Source organism: Mobula birostris, chromosome 13, assembly GCF_030028105.1.
Source record: "Mobula birostris isolate sMobBir1 chromosome 13, sMobBir1.hap1, whole genome shotgun sequence".
NCBI classification, from domain to species: Eukaryota; Metazoa; Chordata; class Chondrichthyes; order Myliobatiformes; family Myliobatidae; genus Mobula; species Mobula birostris.
Genome location: NC_092382.1, coordinates 79,307,800 through 79,317,450, shown reverse-complemented (window position 1 = coordinate 79,317,450; position 9,651 = coordinate 79,307,800).

The window sequence follows — 9,651 nt, the reverse complement described above, 5'->3', positions numbered from 1 at the left end:
GGCAGCGAACCTAAAAACAAATGTACACTCAGTTAGACAGACAGATAAACACTTCACTGATCCTAAATTAATTTACATGGAAGATTTAGAATTCCAGAAATTTCCATACGACTCTACAGTATTTAAAATAAGTTGCCTTTTACAATCCGTGTCCGTTTCTCTCTCACTGATCGACGGAGATATCAAAGAGCCCGTCCCTTACCCTCGTTTATCTTCCCGCCAAAATCCCTGGTTTCTATCCCAGTTTACCTCCCCATATATTGTCCCTCCCCTATTCCCTCCAATCTCTCTCCTCGGTCATTCTCTCCCACGCCTCTTTCTTCCCCCTCACTCGCTCCCGTTTATTTCTCACCTAAGTCCATCTCATTTCCCGCCATTTTTTCCTCTCAAGCAACAAACATAAAAGTTGCTGATGAACGCAGCAGGTCAGGCAGCATCCACAGGAAGAGGCACAGTCGACGCTTCGGGCCGAGACCCTTCGTCAGGACCCTTTTCTCCTCTCACTGGTTGTCGCCCCCGTCTCGCTCCCCTCTGTTTCAGGCCTCCGCTGCTTACCTCCCATCTCTCCGCAGTCTGTCTCGCTAAAACTCCAACAGCCTCTTCTTGCTCTCTCTAACTCAGTTTCTCTCTCCCTCTCTTTCACTACCACCACTCAGCCTGTTCTCTCTGTCTCTTTCTCCCTCCCCTCTCCTTCCTCCCTCTCCCTCCCTCCTCCTGCCCTCTCCCACTTCTCCTTCTCTCCTGATCCATCTTCCTCTACCTCTGTCTCTTTCTCTCCCTTCTCTGCTTCATCCGACTCCAAATGCCAGTAAGATCAGATGTCCAAACAAAACAAGGCTACTTATCTTGCGGATGTCATCATCGCACATTGAAAGGGACGGGGTGCTGTCCTGGAATGAACACGGATGGAGATTCAGTGTCGGCGTGGGGGGTGTGGTTTCTAGACAGAAACAGGAGAAGGGAAGTGAGAGTGAGAGAAAGTTGGAGTGACTGGATTAAGAGAGGGAGGTGAGGTAGTGGGAAGGGATGTATTAGGATAAGAGTGGAGAGGAGGAGAGGAGGAAAGGGAGAGAAAGAGGAGGAAGAAATAGAGTGGAAATTGATGTCATGGTCCGGTCCACGAAGTCCACATTCCCATTCACAGTCTGGTCCGTCGATTCCTTATTCCGGGTTTTCCTGTTTTCCCTTGTTCCATTGGGTGCCTTAATTGAGGTAACTGATTCTCGTTTTGGAGTGGCACATGAATACCTCTCAAACCAAGGATTCCCTACTGGACTCTTCCCTTCCCCTTCTGCATGAAGCCTCGCCTGATCCCCGTCAAGTTCAGCCGCCGGAGTGAGACAGGAACCTCACCACGCCAAGATAAGGAACTATCTACCATTGAGTTTGGAACTATCTCTTTGTGTCCCCGTGTTTAGTGTCCGTGTCAAAGATTAGTCCCGGTCCTAGGTCCTGTTCCCAAGGAAGGGTCCTGACTCTATGTAATGCCCCGGACCTAAGTCCTTTTCCCAAGGAGGGGTCTTTGTTCTGTGTTCTTGTGTTCCAAGTTCCAGGCACCGCCTTCCAGTCCTGTCCAAGTCAAGGCTTCGTGTTCTCACCCAGCCCGGTGCTGGAGATTCCTCGTCTGTGCTGGATAGTCCCCATCCGAATCCTCGACAGTTTACCTCAGCAGTCATCCCGGCCCTGCGTTCTAGAAAGTGTCCTGGCCCTGCGCCCCAAGGAGGAGTCCCTGATCCGTACCCTAGATCCTAACCAAGCCGAGTCCAAGAGCCGAGCCAAGCCTAGTCCAAGAACGTCGTCCTGTCCAAGTCAAGGCTTTGTGTTCTCGTCCTGTGCAGGAGTTCCACGTTCAGTCCTGTAGCCATGTCTGGTCCTCGCCTAGATCCGGGTTGCAATCCCGAGTCAAGCCGCAAATTCCGGGTCACTGTCCAGTCTTTTGCTCGGAATCCTAGCCCAGGCTCTTAGTTCCAAGTTCATTGTCCAGTTCCCGCTTTCCTAGTCTTAGTCCTAGCCCAGTCTCGGTGTCCTTGTCTCATCCAGGGCCTGTGTCCATGTCCAGTGACGTATCTTCCTGACTCCCCTTGCTTTCTTGATAAACCTTGTCCTGTTCTTAGTACTTCAGTGTCTGTGTCTTGCATTTGGGTCCGTTCCCAATGCCTCCATTATGAGAGTTGAGGAGCGAGGAGGGTGAAGAGTGGGGAGAAATGGAGTGACAGATAAAGTGAGTCCACTATGGAGAGAGGAGGGAGCAAGATGTTGAGGAAGTTGCACACACTCACAGTGTTGAGGGAGGTCCATTCCCTCTGTCCCACTCACAGTAACTCTTCTAAGGATGTATTTGCATCAACGAAAACAGGATTCAACACGTTGTGACCGTATACTATTCCGAGCTGAAAAGAATGTTCAACCCAGAAAGATGAAGAAATTATCACAATAGAACAGTTATTCTCTCTAGGGGCGGTTACTTAGTCTTAGGTTCTCAGTCATACTTTATTAATCCCGGGGGAAATTGGTTTTCGTTATAATTGCTCCATAAATAATAAATAGTAATAGAACCATAAATAGTTAAATAGTAATATGTAAATTATGCCAGTAAATTATGAAATAAGTCCAGGACCAGCCTATTGGCTCAGGATGTCTGACCCTCCAAGGGAGGAGTTGTAAAGTTTGATGGCCACAGGCAGGTATGACTTCCTATGACGCTCTGTGCTGCATCTCAGAGGAATGAGTCTCTGGCTGAATGTACTCCTGTGCCCACCCAGTACATTATGTAGTGGATGGGAGACATTGTCCAAGATGGTATGCAACTTAGACAGCATCCTCTTTTGAGACACCACCGTGAGAGAGTCCAGTTCCATCCCCACACCATCACTGGCCTTACGAGTCCTAAAATGGCCTTAGGAGCAAATGACACTCACCAGGGGGCGGTCAGGATTCTTGGTGGGGCGGTAACTTGAGGCACCAGACCTGACCGACCGTTAGTAGAGCAGGCACTTCCAGAAAAGGGTGTGGCACTGAAACACAGGAAGAACCATAGCTCTGCAGGCTTTGTGCATTCGTCATCACATCGCGTCTGACACTCGGCAATCTCGTCTGACCATACCAACGTAACAGACGTTGCTGGGGATGCATAAATGAGCAACCAGGGTGCTCGGCATTTCAGCCTGACTCGCGGCACTAAAAGGGCTAAAATAGGTTGGGAAACTCTGCTGTAGAAGAAAGAGTTAACCACTGGATCAGCATAATTGTCCATGGATGGGATCCCCAGGATCTGAACAGAGAGGTGTCAACATAAAGCGTCTGACGCCAGGCTAAAGGTTCGAAATCTCTTCCTAGATACTGAGAGGTTCTTTGTGTTAATACAGGACCAGGTGGTTGACACAAAAATAACAGAAATGCACATTAAAAGAGTAACAAATTCAATACGAAGTGTTATGCCTCTCTCAGGCTCTAAAGCAGAATATGCAATTTGAATGCTTACACAGGCGCCATCAAGTGGAAATAATCATTCACCAAAATCTTGCTTTAAGATACAATCATGAAAGATACTACAGATTACTATAAATACAAATCTGATCCAGTTTTAGAGTCGGAGTCAAACAATTATATTACGACCGATCGGTTACTAGAGATAGGACGATACAAGATTCACGTCCGGATATATTATCACAGGATAAACATGCAAATTACATTTACTGACTAGATATGGGCATTCCGACACACACAACACGCAGAAGCCAAAAAGTGAAAAACACCTGAAATATACTGACGTGGAAGAGGAAAATAAAAGTCTGCGATACATGAACAGGGTATACATTGTCCCAATTGTAATATATACGGCTGCTATCATCCCAAAGTGACTACACGATAACATTAAACAATTAAACCTGCAGGGCAATAATGAAGATCACTGCAATAGTCCAAAAAAATTCGTCGTAGTTCAGAAATCAGTTCTTTGCCCATGTCTGTTCCTCAAGTTTTACCGGTTCTACCTGAGAAAAAAGAAAGTAATATTAAACATGCGATTGTACTGCGCTGAATACAGGAGAGATTCATCGTGCAGTTTGCTCGGAAGGAAATTTTTGATAAATCAGAAAGCGAAGTGACATTTGTCCTTGAAGCAGAGTAGGAATTTTGGTGTTCCATGGAATATTGCACAATCCAGGAGTTCTCTAGTGCTAAACATTTCTCCATTACAGGTTTATCGAATACCAAGGATAAGTGCGTGGTTTACTGTGAACTCGTATAGACTGTTGACTCTCTTTTTCATTTCATTCTGATGCAAAAGATTAAAATAACAAATAAGATGCAATTTTGCTGATTAGGACTTGAATGTCCGCGGATCCTCTCCCGCTTTATCATTACCGAAAGGGTTGTGGCAGTGACAGGGGCTGGAATATGATGGGAAATAAACAGAAAATATAGGGCGAGTTTAATAATTGACAGGAGGTGGATGTCGCGGGCTGAAGGTGTGAATGTGTGTTTGCCTGTGCTGTGTTTCTCTCGGGCTCTAAACCAGTTTTATTCTCCCCGCTACCATGTTCTCCGATTACCGTCTGTCTGCAGTGTCCGGATGGAAATCACTAAAACCACCTCTGAGAAGAGGTTATATATTTTGTTTGTTAATTAGTTGAGTAATCTCAGGGTATATTGTCAACCACTTTCACAAGTTGCAATATGAAGAAGTAAGGCACATTATTTAAACAGAACACAACGCCGGTTGTTGTCAGAACCACAGACGCAGTTTTCCCGGTACAATACTTTGTTTTCCATTTCTGACAACAAATGGCGACAAACCAATCAAACGTAAAGCTGACGGTGAACCAGACAGAACAGTCTGTGACTGCCTCTCCCAGGGCAGAGATCACACTGCACACGACGGTGATGTTCAGGAAAGCCCCAGGGAAGTAATAATAACTGACCCGCCACAATATCACCGCAAACACGATGGTCAGTAGATCCGCCGTTCCCACGGCCACCAGGTAGCGAGTGGTGCGGATGGAGAGGCCGCACTTTCCCCGGGACAGGATCACCATCGACACTAAATTCACTGGGGGGGGGGGGAGGAGAGTAGAAAGATTGAATGAATTATTCTCTCACCGCTCTGTGGGTCTCTGTGCCAAGATCAGCTGTAAAGGCCGAACAATTAAACTTTGCGGGCGCTCATTACTGGAGGTTTAAAACGTGTAAATCGGGTTTCGCAGACGCCTCAAAGGCGCGCAAGCTGGGAGAAAGGTTGCATGCTCGGTACTGCACGAGGAGCGGGATTTGGGAAGGAGGCATTGTCAACTGATAGCAAAGGGTAATTTTCGGCCGATGTGTAAAGTTTGAATACCTCGGCAACTTTCACCGCGATAGTGATTCCCGCGATCCCATCACCTATCTTCTGTCTCTCTTCGCATGTCGCCCAGCCCCGCTGCCTCGGACTTTGTCCATTTCCTATGTTCAAATTTCGAAGCAGGTTACTTCCCCTGTTCGCAAGCATTCATCTCCTCCTCGACTTCCCGTTCTGACACCTCCTTATTTTCCCGAAATTATGTTCATGAATTCCCTGATGCTCACCCATTTATCTGTATATTCATTGGTCAGCTTCTCGTTCAATAATTGACTGACACCCGACAGCCAGCCATCTGCCAAATTACAAACAGGACACGCCTTTGTTTTCTTCCGCAGCAGTATCTCGTTGGAAGTTACGATGCCATTCTTCTCATTTATGCTCCGCTGCTTATACGTGGGAGGGGGTAGTTGAGGGTGGGGCTTTGGGGTTCTAACATTTAATTGTCATTCATTCTTTGGGGTACTCCCCTGTTTCCGTGGATATTTGCGAAGAATTTTAGGATGTATATTGTATAAGTTAAATGTACGTGTTGCAACCTATTGAAACTATGGCAGAGGAGAAATCCGCGGAGAGAGAAATAAGTCCGAATGTCGGTGGAATAAGAATTAAAGTGTAATAAAGCAGGGAGCTCGGCATCAATCAAATATTCGCAAATATTCGATAGTCCGAACACCAAATTTCCGTCGTTGTTTCCCTTACCTCTTCTCTATCCATCTATCTATCACTCTGTAATATCGTGGAGTCATCGTTGTAAACGCTCACATCATTGTGAATAATTTAGCTCTGCAGCTAAATCGCTGCGTCAATTACAGACATTGAATTGAAACGAAGAAAGTCAACATCCTACGCCAACGCGCTTAAATTTACATCTCCACTAAATCTATTCACTTCTCATCAGATGCATCTGGCATGGAGAAATGGTATCACCACTGAACGCATGTGCGTCGCTAATAATAATTTAAATCTTCTGTGAGAAGCAACTCTTTCTCCTCCGCTTCAAGGAGATATTGAGAGATTCTGGCGCTGATACAGTATCTGAAATATTCTACTTTCCGTAACTTCCTGATAAAACCCCAGTGCATCGATTCCAATGCAATCACATCCTCTACTGGTGGGGTACTGAAAAAATAAATTGAAGTTCTTTAGTCTGACCAATATTATATACAATTTCATCTTTATTTCTGCCGTCAGTGAAGGCAGGAATTCGGACTGTACTGAACACCATATTATCAGTCTACTATCCTACCTTAATTGAATTTTCAACTTGCATTACTTTGTCCGTCTCTACTTTATCACTCTCGAGAAAATGTCACTCTATGTGAATTCCTTAGCCCTACACATCCATGAACTGTACTCAACACGACATTAATATTGACCCCTATCTGCCCTTCGAGGACGAACTGAAAAAAGGATGAATTTCTTTCCACAACTGACAATCAGTCGGCTTATTTCTACAACGAATGTCTAGAGGCAGCGAACGGCTCCTCCTGTGTTCCATTCAGTTCAGAACATTGAATGCATTAGTACATCGGGCAGCACAACGGGAGAAACAGAACAAACAATGTTGTGTCCTATTTGCAGTGAAAGTGTAGATCAAATTGTCAAGTAAGTAAGTACAACTCTCTATCTCATTGTCAACAACGCTGACACTCTGCAAAACAACTGTCATTGTTGATACAAATATAACAAATGCAGATGCTCCTTCGGTTTAAGCATTTGCACCAATTTGAGTGTCATGTGTACGGTGATTGAATTACTTTGCTTCATACTGGTGAGAACTTGATAGGAGCTGGTTTAATGTGCGAGGGATTGCAACGACATGATACATTCTGTCATAGGCTTCAGGACTTCAGCAGGTCACAGCCATCTATGAAATGAATAAACAGCCGACGTTTCGGGCAGCGATTCCTCACGTGAACGGGGATGGTGCCAGAGTAAAAAGGGTGGGTAAAGGGAATGCGGATAAGCTAGAATCTGATAGGTGCGTAGGTCGGGGGAGGGGGTGTGAAATAACTAACCAGGGAGGTGATAATTGTAAAAGGCAAAGGGCTGGAGAAAAATAACGCTGATGGGACAGGACAGTGGATCATGGAAGAAAGGGAAGGAGGTCGGGGACGAAGAAGAGGGGGTAGGTAGGTGACTGGAAGAGTGAGAGCCCAGAATGGTGAATTGAAGGTGAGGGAATGGAGAGGCATAAAGTCCGGAAGATAGAGATATCCACATTAATGCCACAATATCAGAGCTTACCTAGGCGGACTATAAGGTGCTAGTCCTCCAGTCTGAGACTGGTCTCATCGTAGGGCAAGAGGAGGCCACTGATCGGGAATTGGAAAAGGGAATTACAATGCATGGCCACTGGGAAATAAAGCTTTCTCTTGATGGAACTGAGGTGCTCGACAAAGCGTTAATCGATTTGAAGGTGTCATGGTCCGGCCCGTGAAGTCCACATTCCGATTCACGGTCCGGTCCATGGACTCAGGGCTCCGGGTCTTCCAGCTGTCCCTCATTTGATTGAGTTAAGTATGGGCATCTGATTCCCATCTTGGGGCTTTGAATATAAGTAGCCTTGGGGTTGAGTGTGGGCTGCTGGTTTGTTTTGTCATGATCCCCTAGGAGCAACCTGTTGCTGGAAGGCTAGAGCAACCAATTGCCATCTTTAGGCCGCGTTGGGGAGCCATCACCTCATGGAGCCTTGCTGTCGGTAGTTGGAGCTGTCTTTGCGGTATGGATTCGGCTGTTTCCCGGGCCAGCTGAGGTTGCTGGCCGAACTGAGACTCGAAGCTACCCCGGAGCAGAGATGGAACTGTCTGTCGTTCTTTGGTGTTGTCTCTTCTTGTCCTCCCCTCCGTGGGGTAAGTCAGGCCGTTTTGCCGTTGCCCTGCGGGGGGATCTGTCTTGTCTTGTCCTTGCCTCTGTGGGGTAAGTCAGGCCGTTCTGTTGTTGCCCTGCGGAGGGTCCTGTCTTGTCTTGTCTTGTCCTCGCCTCCGTGGGATAAGTCAGGCCGTTTTGCCGTTGCCCTGCGGGGGGATCTGTCTTGTCTTGTCCTTGCCTCTGTGGGGTAAGTCAGGCCGTTCTGTTGTTGCCCTGCGGAGGGTCCTGTCTTGTCTTGTCCTCGCCTCCGTGGGGTAAGTCAGACCGTTTTCCCGTTGCCCTGCCGGAGGTATCTGTCATGTCTTGTCCTCTCCTCTTTTGGGTAAGTCCGGACGTTCTGCCGTTACCTGACGGTGGGACCTGTCGCACGTTGGAGCGGGGATGAAGCTGAGTCCCGGCTTGTCTTAGCATAAGTCCCGGCTCTATGTCTATGTTCTGTCCTGTCTCATGTTAGTGTCATGTTAAAGATGAGTCCCGGCCTATCGAAGAATAAATCCCGGCTCTATGTTAATGTTCGGTTCCCAGTCTGTCTCTGAGCTGCAAGAACCCAAACCTCGACGATTCCGCAGCCAAGCTCCAAGAACCGAAGCCTCCATGATCCCGCCGCCAAGCTCCAAGAACCCAAGCCTCGAGGATCCCGCAGCCAAGATCCAAGAACCCAAGCCTCGAGGATCCCAAGCCAAGCTCAAGATCCAAGACCCCAGCCTGCAGCCAGGCTAAGACCTAAGACCCCAGCCTGAAGTGATTCTCAAGACCCGAGACCCCAGCCTGAAGCCATGTCATGTGCTTACCTGGTTCTGGGGTCCGGGCCCAAGTTCAGGGTCCTTGTCGAGTCACGGCCTTGGAGTCCAAGCCTTGTCTTGTCTCCAAGCTCAGGCCTCTGGACCCCAGCCACGTCCTGTCCTGAGGCCATGTCATGTCCTTGCCTGGTTCTGGGGTCCGAGCCCGAGGCAAGACCCAGGTTCTGGGTCCTTGTCCAGTCTCGGGCTCGGAGTCGTAGCCTTGTCTCCTAGTCCATGGTTCCTAGTCCTGGTCCCGCTTTCCCTAGCCCAGGTCAGCGTTCTTGTCCCTGCTCCTGGTCTGAATCCTGTCACGTCCCTACTCTAGTCAGATCCTGTTCCTTGTACTTCAGTGTCTGTGTGTTGCATTTGGGTCTGTTCCCAGCACCCCATTGTGACAGAAGAAGTGTCTTGGCCAGAAACGTCGACAGTTTACTCATTTCCATAGATGCGCCCTGATCTGCAGAGTTCCAGCAACATTGCTTTTGTCTTGCAACTAATGTGATCAACGTTTCAAATTTTTCATCTTATTACAGTAATGTTCAAACAATATTTTTGAATACTTTTATTGCAAGATCTATAACGGAGACGATCCCCTCAGTGAAATGTAGCTTTGGAGCTTTGGAAATAGTCTGTGGACTCTTTCAGTTACCGACAGCTTTG